We start from the raw sequence: 16,260 nt of genomic DNA on the forward strand, positions 1-16,260 counted from the left end.
TTAAGTATCCCTCTCCTTTCTTTTATAAAGAAACCAGTCATTGGATTTAGGGTCCTCCCTAACTCAGTATGACCTCATCTTGATTATGTCTGCCAAGTCCCTATTGCTCCAAAAAAAGTTATATTCACAGGTACTAGATGTTGGAACTTATTTTTCTGGTGGACACAATTCCACTCTCTACAACCAAGTTCTCCAAGCTCTGAATCACTGGCCAGTCACCACACTGAAAATACACGAAGAGAATTATCTGAGTCCATTTAGGGTGCTATGATAACAAAATCCCATGGACTGGATGGCTTAAAGATCAAATATTTATTTCTCACAGTTTTAGAGGCCAAAAAGTCCAAGATCAAGGTTGGCAAGATTGAATGTCCGGTGAGGGTCCACTTCTTGGTTCATGGGTGGCCACCTTTACACTATGTCCTCACATGGCAGAAGGGGCTAGGAGCCTTGCAGAAACCTTTCCATAAAGACACTAATTCCATTCATGAACTAATCACCTCCCAAAACCTCACATCCTAATACCATCACATTGGTTAGGATTTCAACACATGAACATGGGGAAATACAAATATTCTGTCCATAGCAAGGAAAATCTGGGCAGTGGTCCTCAGTCTTTGCTCTATTACTCAGTACCAATCCATTGCACCTAGATTGAAGGCAGGCCCACTGTCTTGCTCACTTTCCCTTCCTTCCTTCCTCTTCCTTCCCACCTTCCTTCCTTTCTTCCATCTATCCATCCTTTCTTTCTTTCTTTCTTTCTCTCTCTCTCTCTCCCTCTCTCTTTCTCTCTCTCCTTTCCTTCCTTCCTTCCTTTGTTTCTTTCTCTCCTTCTTTCTTTCCTTCTTCTGCTTAGAACCAGGTTCTAAGAGATACTGAGAGACAAAATCCGAAAGGCAACATATCTCCCAAATGGCAATGGCAGAAAGAGACAGAAAGAGAGAGAGAGAAAATTTCTCAAAACACAGCTACATACTGAACCAGGTTCTTTTAACCTCTTTACCTCTTTGCCTCCCCTGTGGAAAATCCTACTTCTACCATGGCTAATTATGGGCTGGATCCCTTTCAGGGGATTAGAGGGAAGCATTGAGCTCTTGGTAGAGGTTTGGATGTCTCAAATAATTTCCAGAGGCAATAATTTTGTTTTAATTATTTTGTAACTTAAGAGATTGCTTAAACCAGTGTTGTGCTGGTAAGCTGGTTCTACTAAAAAAAAAAAAAAAAGTCTTGATTTGTAGCATTTGTCAATTTACATGGTGTGAATACTTCCACCATGGTCAATTTCATGCTACCACTTATTTAACAATTGGCTTGCAAAACTCCTGAAAATTCACAATTGGATCTTGTGAGTCAGGATGACTTGGCCCGAGCACATCACTGAATCGGTTCATCAGTTCACTGTCTGACAGTGCCAGAGAGCAGGGCTGTAGGAAGAATAAACATGAAAATGGTCCCATTATGGTTTAGGATCTGGGAAATATGCAAAAGAGAGCATTGAATATCACAAAAATTTAACTATTTTTAATCTCAAAGTGCAAATTACAACAATGAAGGCAGCACATGGGAAATGATCAGCTATTTCAAAAGTTATAATCATGCTGGTGAGAATATACTTCATAGGAATACTTACACATTGCAGGTGCACACTCAAATTGCTATCGATGTCATAGAAGACAATCTGACAGCTTTTACCAGGACCCTTGACAAATTTCGTGTCCTTTTGTAATGTAATATTTTTTGTTATACTTTTTCTAAATATATTTTTGGTTAAAAAATGATGTCAAACCCTATAAATTCAATTAAATCTTCAACTTCTTCCTCTACTTTCCTCCTCTCTTACCTGCCCTGAGCATACTATCCTTTCTGCCATTTCTCAATAGCAGGTACCACCCCTGCTTCTAGTCTTTGAACCTACTGTTCTGCCTCCTGCACTGTTTTCCCATTGATATTTACATGCCCTACCTCCTTATTTCACTCTGGCCCCTTATATTTTCAGAGAGGACTTGCGATCCAGATGATCCAATCCAAAATAATACTGTCTCCACCACTCTCTATTCCCTTGTTTGGTATTGTTTTTTCCTTCTAACCCAATTACTGTATAACATTATATTATTTATTAGTTTGTTTATTTTCTGTTTCTCGCTGCTGTAAACTCCATGGGGCAGGGATCACATTTATCTATCTCATTCCTTGTGGAATTGCCATACCTAGAACAGTGTCTATCATTCAAGTAGGTACTTGGTAAGTATTTGCTGAAATAACAAAAGGATGAATAAATGAATGTGTGAATGAATCTTAAAAATCTTTTCTGATTTACACATTGCTGGAACCTGTTCTTCTTAAGGTCTGTTTAATATTCTCTCATAGGTATGTACCATAGTTTGCTTAATCTCCTATTGAAGGATAATTAGATTATTTGAGTGTTTCTTCTTATATTGAATATCCTTAAGTGTACACTTTTATACACTTGCATATCTGTAGGTTAAATATCTAGAAGTAGAATTGTTGAGTTAAAGAATATATATTTGAAATTTGGTAAGTATTACCAAATTGCTCCCAAAAGGAGCAATACAAGTTTGTACTCTTTTACAGGTTAAAAAAATTTTTGTAATCTTATTTTGAATAAAAAGAGAAACCTGTTAACAAATAGGCCTAGATGGATATTTTAAATTTATGATAAAAAATACAGGTAGTTCACCAAAAGCCAGCATCAGGATTCATGAAGAAACACTAGAAGAATTTCTATTCCTATTAAGAATATGACAAAGATGTTCACTGAAGACAAAGGGTTGGATGGAGCAGGACTTTGGAGAAGCTGAGAGGCATGAAATTATGGTTGGGTGACGAGGTCAATGAGGCATGGCACGGACAGATGTGCACATGCACACTGCATAAGAGGCTCATGTAAGGCATTGCCATTCACATGATAGACAACACAGATTTGTGTATTCGATATGACAATTTTCTGGAGATAGCAGAAGACCATCTTGTTCCAACAAAATCAGGATATTATGACAATTTTCTGACAGATGAAAAGAAACTGTCTTGAGGAAGAGAGCCTTATTCTAATTTGTTCAGAGGTACAAAATGGCCTAGTGTTGGCTCTGAAAGACAGCGTCAGAGGATGGTCCAGCTCAGCCCATCCACTACATCAAGAGCTGAGCGGAGCCAAGTTGCCAACGGAACATTGATGCCATTAGAGTGCACTCTGTATGTGGTTTGGACTGATGAGCCATGAGCTCAGTTTTCTCACTGCAGTCTAGAGAGGACCATCCATTGTCACCTGCCTGTCCATTGACAGGTAAAGATCATCTGGAAGAAGAAAGACCTGTCAAAGCTCTGGGATTTGTTGAAATCTATTGCTTTATCTGCCCAGAGCATACCCAAGTCTCTTTAAACAGAGGGTGGTTTCTTTGACACCAGAGAGATGGTGGTGTGGGAAGGAAGCCTTCCTGTACCTGTTATCAAGTGAGTTAGGACGGACATATGTGGATATATGGATGACACTGTATTGTTTGATAAGTTCAAGCAATTGTAAATGTATGATATCTTTATACCTGTATTACTCTAGATGAGTGTGTGGAAATAAAATCCAAGTATAGAATTCTCCAGAAAAAAATCAAGCTTTTTAAAAGAAAAAGACTTCTTAGGTGTACCCGGGTGTCTCAATCAGTTAATCATCTGTCTTTAGCTCAGGTCATGATCCTGGGGTCCTGGGATGGAGTCCTACATTGGGCTCCCTGTTCCATGGGGAACCTGCTTCTCTCTCTCCCTCTGCCTCTTCTCCCCACTCATGCTTTCTTTCTTTCTCTCAAATAAATATATAGAATCTTTAAAAACAGAAAAAGATTGCTGGGATAGGAGAAACAGAATAATTATGTAATAAGTGGGGGGGGGTAGGAAAGTTGAGTCAGATTGGAATAAAGATTACCAGAAAACACATATTCCCATTTTTTAAATCAAAATGGGCTTTATTGTCCAGATCTTCAAGCCCCCACAGCTTGTACTTTCTGTACAAACAAATTCCTGATTGATGCTATACTAGGGTGAGGAGACTCTTCTCATTATTATAGGGGAGGGACAGTGTTCTGGTAACTCTGAACTTCCAAATACTTGGAGCCAATCCCATAGGAACAAACTTTCTCAACTCTTGGTTATTTCCAGAACAGACTGATTCCCTCATTAATATAAATTTCGGGGTTTCTGTGCCTAAAAGTGTTGTTAATGATACTACTATAATCTATAAGAATCTTTCAAAACCATACCACAGTTTTATCCTTTACTTGTTATTCTTATTTAACTCTTGTCTAACATTATAAAACACAATTGTGTTGTTAAGTAATACTTAGGAAAATATGCAAGAGGATTATAAAATGATTTAAAGACATAATCTGAATTTAAGACTGAAGAGAATATGAATCAAATACTGGAAAATTTCTTAGATCCTTTACTCATTCATTCAAGAGCAATTTATTAAGCACCTCCTATGTGAAACATTTTGCAAGCTACTGTAAAAAGTTGAAAAGAAACAGGAAATATGGCCTCAAGTTGACTGGAAATTACAGTGTGAAATAAGTCAATCAGAGAAAGACAATTATCATATGGTCTCACTCATATGTGGAATATAAGAGGACCATGGAGGAAGGGAGGGAAAACTGAAGAGGAAATTTTCAGAGAGGGAGAAAACCCATGAGAGACTCTTAGCTATAGGAAACAAATTGAGGGTTGCTGGAGGGGAGTTGGGGGGGGAATGGGGTGATTGGACAATGGGCATGTGACATGATGAGCGCTGGGTGTTATACACAACTGAAAATTACTGAACACTGCATCTGAAACTAATAATGAATGATATGTTGGCTAATTGATTTTAAATTAAAAAAAAAACTTACAGTGCAATAGGAAAGAGGTGGCATGTTTATGTGGAAGCAGCAAGAAAGTGAAAGTGAGGAGTCAAATAACAAAACACCAGTGCATTGCTTGGGCCACAGTGAGGAGGACTGTCTACAAGCAGTATAGAAGAAACAAATGTATAATTGAAGTGTAGAGAAGATCTCTAGGAAGAAGTAGAATTTGAGCTATGTTTGAGACTAGGTTGGATTTCTCAGTTTGTTAAACAATATAAGCAGTGACTTGTAGGCTGAAAGAAGCATGGAGTGCATTTCTATAACAAGCAACTCAAATGGAGCAGAGGATTCATGTGCTGTGAAGTCTAGATGGGGGGGGGGGGGGGGGGGGAGGGAGCATTGGAGGTGCCAGACTAAGGAATCTCTTAAAATCTGGCCATGGACATTGATTTTAACTGTGCAGATGAGAAACTTTAGTCAGTTGTTGTATTAGTGTTCTCCAAAGAAATGGAACCAGTTTTTATATGTATATGACTATCTCTATAATATTATATATAATATAATATAATATTATATTTATATATAAATATAAATAATAATATATATATATAAAATATAATACTATGTATCTATAGCTAATGAAGTTTATTATAAGAAATTGGCTCACATGACTATGGAAGCTGAGGGGTCCCATGATTTGCTCTTTGAAAGCTGGAGAACCGGGAAGCTGGTGGGATAAGTCCCAGTCATCCAAGGGCAGATGATGTCTCAGCTCAAGTTCAGACAGAGAAAGCCTATTCTCTTTCCCTTCCTCCGTCTTTTTGTTCTGTTCATCAGATTGAGTGATACCTACCCACGTTCAAGAGGACCATTTGCTTTACTCAGTTTACTACTCAGATGGTAATCTATTATAAAAACATCTTCACAGACACACTCAGAAATAATGTTTAACCAAATATCTGAGCCTCCTAGGGTCCAGTCGAGTTAACATATAAAACTAACTATCACAGTTTTTGAAGAGGGGAGTAACATAATTCAAAACAAAAAAATGAAAAACTTCCCTTCAGGAAAGTTGACTTGTGGTAATGGGTTAGGTGGTGAGAGACAAGACAGATGAGAAGCTATCAGACATAAACAGGCTCTTGCAGGAATATAGAAATGAAGTTAAAAAGGCTGGGTAGGATTAAGGGCAGAGGGAAGAAAAGACTAAGGTTTATTTTATAGGCAGAATTTTATAGTATTTGGTGATTGACCTGAAGGTGAATAGGTGAGTCAAACATTTTGTCTGAATGTAGCTTTAGCAAAAGTAAAAATTTTGAGGGAAGAATCTGGTTTCAAGAAGGATGATTAGGGCTAATTTAGCATACAGATTTCCATATATTCAAGTGCAAATTTAGGAAACTGGAGGTACAGATCTAGAACCTGGATATGAGACCATGATTGAGTGTTATGCCTTGGTGAGGGTCAAAGACAAGGGATCTTTGCTTTTCCAGATAACCAAAGATTATTAGAAAGGCTGATCAGTGAATAGAGAGATGTTATGTATGTAATAGTCACATAGCATAGTTTTAATAAACCTTAGAACTTATGGGGCTCAGAGTTCCTAATGGCACTGAAGAGGGGGGTTGTAATAGAGAGCTGAAGAAGTGGAGAAACAGAAGATGTTTAGAGTCAAAGGAAGACGAGCCCCTGAGACAAGTCCTGTGAGAGGCAGTGCTGGTGGCAGATAAGGGAGCCTTTGGCATGTGCTTTGGTGTAGAGCAAGCCAGAGCAACAGGGAAGGTGGGAAGCAGCACAAACAGACCGCAGGTGGAAGATGGGGCTACACATGTTTTCTCAAGGTTGCTGTCACTTGTATAATAAAATAAACTGAGTAGCATCAAGCAGTGTCCGACATTAATTGTTTACAATTCTTTGCTATTATTATTAGTAGTAGGTTTAAAAAAAAAAGTAATTGTTTCCTTCTTTTCTTCTTATATAGCGCAGTTACATTTTATATTCTGGATTCTTCCCTGAAGTCGGTTTCTTGAGGGCTAGGAAGACTCTTTCTCCCTGGTCCTTAGATACAAAAAAATTAATAAGTGCCTGGTTATACTAGGTCCTCAATGACATTTACAGAATAAATCCATGGGTGAAAAAATAAAATGTGAATGAATGGAAGAAGGGAGGAAGGAAAAGAATGTAGATTTATATAACTTAGGCCAGAATACTCCATCTATTCAACCAGATGATATAATCTAACTACAAATATAACATAAAGTGCTTTTAGTCAGTAAACCTACTAGATTTGAATTGGGAAAATTCTGCATATGTGTCTTGCCTTCCAGGACTTGACATTGTACAGTGAGGCAAAACCCTAACATGAATTTTCTATATCACAGAGTCAGTCATACTTTGGGTAAGATCATGTTTTCCAATCGTAATACACAAAATATCTATCTTAAAAAAATAGAAAAGCAAATTTGGAAAGTGGGCTTCCCTGGCATCAAGTTATCATATAGCATCTTTTAGAATGAGGGATTGATTATACAAAAAACATTAAGTTTAAACTCTAAGTATACTCTCCTTTCTTAATCACTGGAATGAATACAAATAGTTCCTGTGGTAGACATGGGTGCTCACCAGGATACCTGGATCTCCTTCTTGGAACATGGCCCCCCTGGAATTAGGTGGGCCATGTGACTTTTTGGGTCAGTGAAATTGAGTGGAAGTGACGAAGATCACTTCCAGGTCAAAGTTTGCTAGGGATGGTGGGTGCATTCCTCACGCTCTCCTTCCTGCCTTGGTAGATTCTGAAGTATCGTACTAAAAAGATGGCACCATAAGATGATGGACCCTTTGTCATTCTGTGTCCTGGAACATCTGTGATGACAACACACCCTGCTGATCCCCCTTGGACACAGTGGGAATGAAAAATAAGTGTTTCAAACCACTGAGATTTTTGTGGTTGGTTGTGACCACAATATAATCTAGCATATCCTGACTGACAAAGTCCTTCTATAACAGAGGGAAGAAAAAGATATTTCTCCCCATAATTCGGAGATTGTTAGAGAAAGGATACCGTATGACTATGTTATTGCCTTTATGTAGATAAAGTTAACATGTACTAAAAACTAAAAGGTCTATAGATCTTTTTCTTCAAAACTAAAGGATTAAAGTTGCATTTTCTAATTTGTTTTGGTTTTCCTACTCCATCAACACCAACAGTGTCTCTATATTTTTAGTATGCCTGAGGGAAATTATTGACAGTTCTGCTTTTACTATTTTATGTCTTCGTGAGAAAGGTGATTGGTTTTTATTTTATATTTATTTGCTCTAGGTTCAATATTAAGAAAAGGATACAAAGATCTATGGTATGAAAATAAAAGGTTTGCTTTATCCCAATACAGAAGTGAAAAGCCAATTTGAAAGTTTTGTTTTTAAAGGTTGAAGTCAAGGAAAAATGATAGAAAGACCAACCTGTTTAGCGGCCCATATTATTCTTTATTTCCATACACTCTTCTTTTAAATGTTCATCTTATATGCAAATGCATAATGTTTTTTTTTTTTCTTTTTTTCTTTTTCCACTCTGTCTCACACACATCCTGGAATCCCATGTGAGCTATCAGCCTGGGAGAACAGCCCTTTAAGATTTTGCTGTCTCTATTCATTGCATATACTGTAGCTTTGTACGTGTTTATTTTGCTAGTTATATGTGTTCAGGCAGGAATTCAAATATGTGATTCTCATTCTTGCTTTCCAAGAGAATTCTCCTGAGGGGAGAAAAGCAATGTACATGTTTCTCTTCTTATTTGACAAAACCAAAAACAATCCTGGATTTAGACCCTTACAAGGAAATACGTTCCACACAAAGTAAGAGCAAAGGACTATCTTTGTTTCTCTTCCAGCTTTTGATCCGACCCACTTTTATTAAGAGACAACGTAGACAGCCCAGCATTAGCTCTAAAACCAGAAGGTCTTTCCTGCTCTATTCCAGGCAGGAGGGACCGAGTATTTACAGAGAAGTACAATTTTTTCAGCGGAGGAATGATGGGGCTATGGTCACACTCTGTGTCTGAGAATCACTTCATGTTGGGGCTCAGTGAAGAAGTATGCATGTCACTGAGGGCAGGAAATGCTTAAAATGTTTAAAGGGAAAAAAACAAACAGTTTAAAAACCAGTTTAGGGGAAAATGGTGTGACTCATGGAAAAATACCCAAGTTCAAGTCAGAGCTCTCACAAGGTTTCATGGGCCCATGAGTGCATGAAGTTCATAAAAATGTCCCCACTAACCAATTATGATTACTCTCTGCCTTTAATTACTTTTCAACTGATGTGGAACTCAAGATATTATTAGCCTCTGCTTTGCTGAGGTAGACCATCGAACAATACAGTACAGGGCCAAAAACGAACAAAAAAATCAGAGTGATGAATAGAGAATGCTGCTTGAAAAAAAACCTACAAAATTTTTTTTGATATGGTCTTTGTTGGACATTTCCTCCCCTTATCTGCTTGTATTTTCACTTTTGCGTCGATAACGCCCAGACTGAGTTGAAACACGGTGATGGTTCTGCCATTCTCTTCGGAGTTCATTGTGACTTTTTTTCCCTTTTTTTCTTTTTCTTTTTTTTTTCTTTTTTATCATCAGCAGAAATAGAGGGAGACGGAATTAAACGGGAGCCGCAGAACTTGCGAGTGTGATAACAATACAAATGGATTTTCTCTAACAGAGAAAAACAGCTGTCTCCATTATTTGAATGCTTCACCTTTCTCCATTCCATTAATTGGGTCTTTGATCACAAGCTGAGGTGGAGAGGCCCTGATAAGGAATAGGTTATTAGTAAAGTAGCCTAAAGGAATGAATCGGGCCTGGCACTTGCTGCAGAAGATGAGATAAACTCATAATGCCTGTGTATGTGAGTGGTGGAGACTGATAGGGCCCTCCGACCGCCCTGAGCTGCTTGCAAAGGGAGAAGACTAATACTCCAGTGCTATGATAGCTAAGGCAGGATATAAATTGAGCTCCCGGGAATGGCATAGGATACAAATTCCATAAAGAGTTTTCTGTAAATGGCTTACACTTTTATATCAAACTGGGACAGAGTAGCCACTAAAAATAAAATAAAATAAAATAAAATAAAATAAAACAGTTTCTTGATCTCACTATATGTTGAACACAACTGGAGGCTTTCGTCTAAGAAGGAGGAAAAATGACTGTTAAATTTGTTCACCAAGACATTAATAAGAGCACCCTTTGAAGTGCGGTAAAGCTAAATTGGAGGAATTAAATTTGATTGAATCTAAGCCTGTTTATTTTTCATTTCTGCAGAGCGGGTGTTGAGTGATTTGTAATACTTCATTGGAAATCTTCAGAAACTTGCTATCATGTAATCCATTTTTTTGCTGAAGAATACGACCGCAGGGGACAAGGCCATATTGGTTTGTTGTTAATGTACTGGAAAGAGGTACTATGGAGAAAACAGTTAATATTAAATTACGAACACAAGGTTATCTTTCTGGCGCACATGCTCCACTGCCCTAGGCAGGGGTAATCTGTTAATAGCATTCAGCCAAAATGACACCATTAAGGAACTGAAGCTACACATCTTTTGCAAGCTGAATGATGTATAAAGCTGGTTTTCTATCATCCTAGATGCAATAAATTATCCATGCTGCTAAAAATTGATACAAGACAGAAGTTTGATAGAACCAGCACCCAGACATAAATGGAAGGCCAGGCTGGCAGGAAACGACACGACGATGGGAATGCTGCCACCAGGGTCTTTTTTATTTGTGTCGTTCTCTCTCCCCCAGCTCTGCTTTCTCAGGCACTGGGGGCCTCCGTGGCGAATGTGTTTTCGTGGCATTTTCCCGGTGGAGAGTGAGGAGTGACTGAGCAAGGCAGAAAATGAATAACACATACAATTATGCAGATGTGCACCTCGGAAAGGTTTGGATGTCAGGTCTACTTTGAATGAATCATTGCATTTCGGCGTCAGTTTCTGATTGTCGGTGCCTGAGTACGAAGCGAAGGACGTTACAAATGGCTTGCGCGGAGCGGTCCGATTGGTGTGTGGCGCATTAGGAAACCATAACCTACTCCTCCTCGTTGCCCTTCGTGTTATTGGTTCCATCAACATGCAGAATAAATAGCTGGGAAAACAGTTTAGGATTATTTCCCATGATAGTTTCTCTCATTTTCAATTAATACAAATGCTTGAAAGACTTAAGAGACGCAGAGCCCCTATTCGTTCTAGCCAGGTCCTCACGGCTGTTGCGGGGGGGGGGGGAGATTTGCTAACCTACAATGGCAGTTTTGGTGAAACTAAGTAATATGCTGAATCCACACGTACTGAATTTGCACCATGCTCTCCAGCATTCTTCTGGGCACTGGAGTTGTAGAGAGAACGAGACACCGTTCTTTAATCCTTGCAGTCCAGTGGGAACTGGTACAATGGCGATGAAATGTCATGACGGAGGGAAGCCTGGGACCTTCAGAGCTGTGGGAGGTACATCCTACATCTTCGGGCACGCTCAGGGCTGCTTGCCCAGAGGAAGCACCCAGCGCAAAGAGAACTTCTGAAACATCCCAGCACAGAGGAAATAACCATAACCGGCAAGTCCAACCACAGTCCTCGTCATATTCATAGGATATCAAGGATGGAACTAGCCGTGCGTGCACACAGGCGGGTCACTGGGTTACCGCGCAGAATTCAGGGCACATACCAAGTGAGAACAGCGTTCCGGTGTTTATAGAAGCCCAGAAGCGAGAAGATTCCTGTTGGACTGGGTTCACCAGACAGGAGGGACTTTCCTGGGGTCCAGGGCATCATCTCCATCCTCTTTTTACTCCAAATTATTTCCCAATTCCAGTGTGTCCCATATGTTCAATATCTGTCATTTGACCTTCAGCCCATCTTTATGAAGATAACTGCAGAAAACCAATTTTTTTTTAAAGATTTTATTTATTTATTTAACAGAGAGAGATCACAAGTAGGCAGAAAGGCAGGCAGAGAGAGAGGAGGAAGCAGCCTCCCCGCCAAGCAGAGAGCCTGAGGGGAACTCGACCCAAAGACCCCGAGATCACGAACCCAGCCGAAGGCAGAGGCCCAACCCACTAAGCCACCCAAAAAACCAAAAATTTTTGACTGGTATCACCACCGCAGCCTCTTCACTACTGTCTCTGCCTCAGCTTTGTTCCTCACCAATCTCTTCTCTGGAAGGAGACCAGAGCGATCTTTCTAAATAAAAACTGACCTGTCACTCCAGTTTAAATCCCCTGCTATGGTTGCCCTAAGGCAAAAACCAGCCCCTTCAGGCTGATGTATAAGCCTCAGCGTGTTCTGTTCACTCTGACCACATTCTCTGCCTCTGGGCTCTAATTACTGAAACTACCCTCAGTTTCTTAGTTTCTCTAGCCACCTTGGAAACTTCAAGTATGTGTTGTCTGTACTTATAAGTTTTCTCCAAAACCCATCATCTCATCCTTACCCTTTTCCTAGCTAAACCGAATTTATTATTTGGACGCCAGAACTTCCCCTGATAACCAAATACGGGGTGAAGTGCCTTTATCTCTGACCTTGTAGCACCTGTATTTCTCCTGTCTTATATTTTTTTCTTTCCTTGGGGAGTGTACATTCTGTACAGGTCGGGTCTGTGGCTCTCTTGTCCACTTCGCATCTTCAGCGGGGCGACGTTTCTCACTGATGAGCTAAGGAGAACTGGGTGGCAGACTCAGTTGGAGGCTGAGTAAAGAAGGGAGAGTGGTGGTGTTTTGAAACTGCAGTGGGTTGACAGGAAGTAAGTCTTTATTGGAAAAGAAGGAAGAAAACATTGGCAGTAAACCTTAGATGGCTAGGCTATTTTCCTTTGTGCTAGATTGTTGAAACTGAATATGGTTGTTCCATGCATTTATTTGCCATATAGTTGCTTACCTTTACAAATGTGTAGACATTTTGATACCACAAGTAGTGGTCTTGAGGTAGCTATAATGTGGGGAAGTTATTTTCAATGTCTTATACCACAACTGTATAGAAATGCCATAGGGAAGCAACTGCAAATTAGCAAGTAAATGAACAGTTTGTCAATATCCAGATTAACAATCTATGGATTGAACAGCATTTACTTACTTCTTATCGTGTTTCTAAAACTGGTCAACAAGAGAAGGAAGGGGAGACTGGCTGCAAAGTGTCCACAGCCTGGGAAAAAGGACTAAAAAAACAGGTGAACAGATGATTACAACAAAATGTTATGTTATGACAGTGTTGTGTAAGACAGGTACTGGGGAAGAGGAGAGAGAAAATTTTGTAAAGGAGATGATATTTAAGCTGCATTTCAAAGACCTAGAAGTAATGAGTAAAGAAAAATAGGAAGAGAAGGGAAGCAAAAGAAATAGCAAAGACAGGAAGTAAAGGAAGGATTTTGAAGAGTTTCATGGACAACTACGTGGACAGAGCCAGAATTTTTCAGAACATCCCTCTTCTCAAGTATTTCATCTCTTTGTCCCCATTAGAACACTTGGAATGGTCAGAGCCATCAAGGTTCTGGTTCCCAGACTATTCATAAGCCATATAAAGCTCTGTGTGAAAGGATCCTTGTTTAGTTCTTTAGCCGCAAACTTCTCCCCATCCTCTTCAACACCACAAATTCCTCGTCACTTTTCCCCTACCATGGTGTGGTGTCTTTGCTCCATGCCTTTATTTATGGCACTCCCATTTGACTGACATAGTCTTTCTTTTGGGTAGCATCCTCAGTCTATCTCCTCCCACCCCTGGATCCCACGCCCTTCCCTTTTGTAATCAATGTACTGCATTCATTTATTCAATAAGCATCTGTCAAATGTCTCCAAGTACTTAAGAGTATGAGTTCAGTGTTTGAGTTTCAGTATGTTTTGCCTGATCTGTGAACTTGGTTGTATGAACTTGGGTGATGTGCCAAACTTCTATATATGTTTCAGCTTCCTCATCAATATCCTCATCAGAAATCAAGATAATATCTATCTTACAAGGTTTGAGGGCAGATTACGTGAAATGATACTTTTAAAAATATCTGTAAATATTAATAATTTGAAATATTTGGCCATGGGATAATAATAATAAATAATACTATTAGTGTGAGTCAACCTTTAAGCTTAGATGGTGAAGACATAAAAATGCATAAAATACAGCTCCTGCCATCAAAGATTTTATAATCTGCTGGAAAGCAGACACATAACTAGATAGTATGAAAAGAGTATGAATTGTTCTATGATAATGAGATGCTAGACTTTTTGAAAAAACAGTCATCTCCTACATTTTGTAGAACCATTGAGATAGATGTTTTAATCTGAAATCACCTGAAAGGACTACCATTTTCCACCCAGTCTGCATAAATTTGGCATTTAAGTGTTGACATAAGTCAGAGGAACCTAGTGAAAAAATGATATAGCTGAGCATTCAATTTAGCTGAGAACAAGCCCCCTTAGAAGTGAGAAGGAACCCCTCAAGTCCATTTAGCTCTATGCCTTTATGTGACTAAGGAGGAAACTTTGACCCTTGCCCCCACTACAGGGTTTAAGTCCTTGGGCTGGGGTCACACAGTGAATTAGTGACTGCATGAAGGGTAGGACCCACATTTCCCAATCAGCACCCTCTCCATAACTGCACATACATCCCTTTGCTTTTGTCCTCTTGTTATCGTGAATTGTTTCAAAACCTGTATAAACCTGTTTCCCCAAGAAAAGCCAAACATGGCTTTCCAGTATCATGCTCTTTATTTGATACTCTGGTGTACTCTACTTCTGGGCTTGGACCTGCCCCGATGCATCCCCCAGAGCCTGGAAGACACCTCCTATCCTCTTCATAGCCAGCCCTGAGGGTACCAGTACGAAATGACTCCTTCCTTTTCCTTCCTCTCCCTCCCTTCCTCCCTCCCTCCCTCATTCCTTCTTTCCTTTCTTCCTTCCTTCCTTTCTCTTTCTTTTCTTTTTTTTTGATTTTTTTTTATTTATTTGAGAGGGATGGAGGAGAGGAGAGGGCAGAGGGAGTGAGAGATATAGTCTTAAATGGACTCTGCGCTCACTGAGGAGCCCAAAGTGGGATTCTCATGACCCCGAGATCAGGACCAAGAGCCAAAACCAAGAGTCTGACGCTTAACTGACTGCACCACCCAGATGCGCAAACTCCTTCCTTTTCTAACGTCACTACACAGAGTTTTCTGAACCTCTAACTTTGGCACTTCATTGTAGTTTGTATTGTTTCATGTTTCATGTATCTCTCTTGGAATGTTTCACATACAGGGTTTTTTTTTTTTTTTAATTTAAATTCAATTAGCCAACAGAGAGCACATCATTTGTTTCTGATGTAATGTAGAGCTCACTCATTCATCAGTTGCGTATAACATCCAGGGCTCATTACATCAAATGCCTTCCTTAATGCCCATCACCCAGTTACCGCATCCCTCCGCTGTCCTTCCCTCCAGCAACCCTCAGATTGTTCTCTGTAGGTAAGGGTCTCTCAGGATTTGTCTCCTTCTGTGATTTCTTCCCATTCAGTTTTCCTTCTCTTCCCTTATGATCCTCTGCTCTATTTCTTATTATTCCACACATGAGTGAAACCATATGATAATTGTCTTTCTCTGAATGATTCATTTCACTTCATAATACCCTCCAGTTTCATCCACGTCAATGTAAATGGTAAGATTTCATTCTTTCTGATGGCTGAGTAATATCCCATTGCGTGTGTCTGTGTTTATGATGTGATACATATATATACATGTGTATAAATATCACATCTTCTTTAGTGGAAAGCACTGATCACAAGGCATTTCCGAGTTGCCTACCACTATGCTGCTTCATATATGGAGATACTCAAATATTTTTGAATGGAATGGACTGAAATTTAAGTACTCTTCCTCCAAACTCCATGTCATTTGGGAGAAAAGTACATCCTTGGTATTGTCCTATGTTTTGGGGGATATATTTGAAGGTCTTAATTTGCTGGCGTCATTAGAAGTCTACACTCCATACATTCTACTACATTCTACTTTTTCCTCAGGTCTGCACAAGCTATTTGTTGTGCCCAAAACACTCTGCCTCCTAACTCATATGGATAACATTTAATCTTTAAAGTCTCTACTAAGAATGTTACTTTTAGGGGCCTCTCCTACAAACTCTGAGCATCAACTACACTTTTCTTCACAGCACCAGTGATATGAAACTAGAACGTATGCTCAGGGAACTAATAGAAACTAGTCTGTAAGTTCTTCAAAGGCAGGTGCAGCTTCTTACTCACTCTTCTGTCCCTTGTATCCCATATGGAGCTGGACACATTCTATCTGTTCAGTAAATGTTTGATAAGAGTGTGAATCAAATTGCTAATTTATGGCATGTAGATAGAGACTGTGGAAGAGTGTGACCAGCCTACACACAACCTTGCTGTAGGAAATTGGAAGTCCTCT

The sequence above is a fragment of the Enhydra lutris genome, unplaced genomic scaffold, assembly GCF_002288905.1.
Source record: "Enhydra lutris kenyoni isolate GAN:26980312 unplaced genomic scaffold, ASM228890v2 scaffoldscaffold14, whole genome shotgun sequence".
Lineage (NCBI taxonomy): Eukaryota > Metazoa > Chordata > Mammalia > Carnivora > Mustelidae > Enhydra > Enhydra lutris.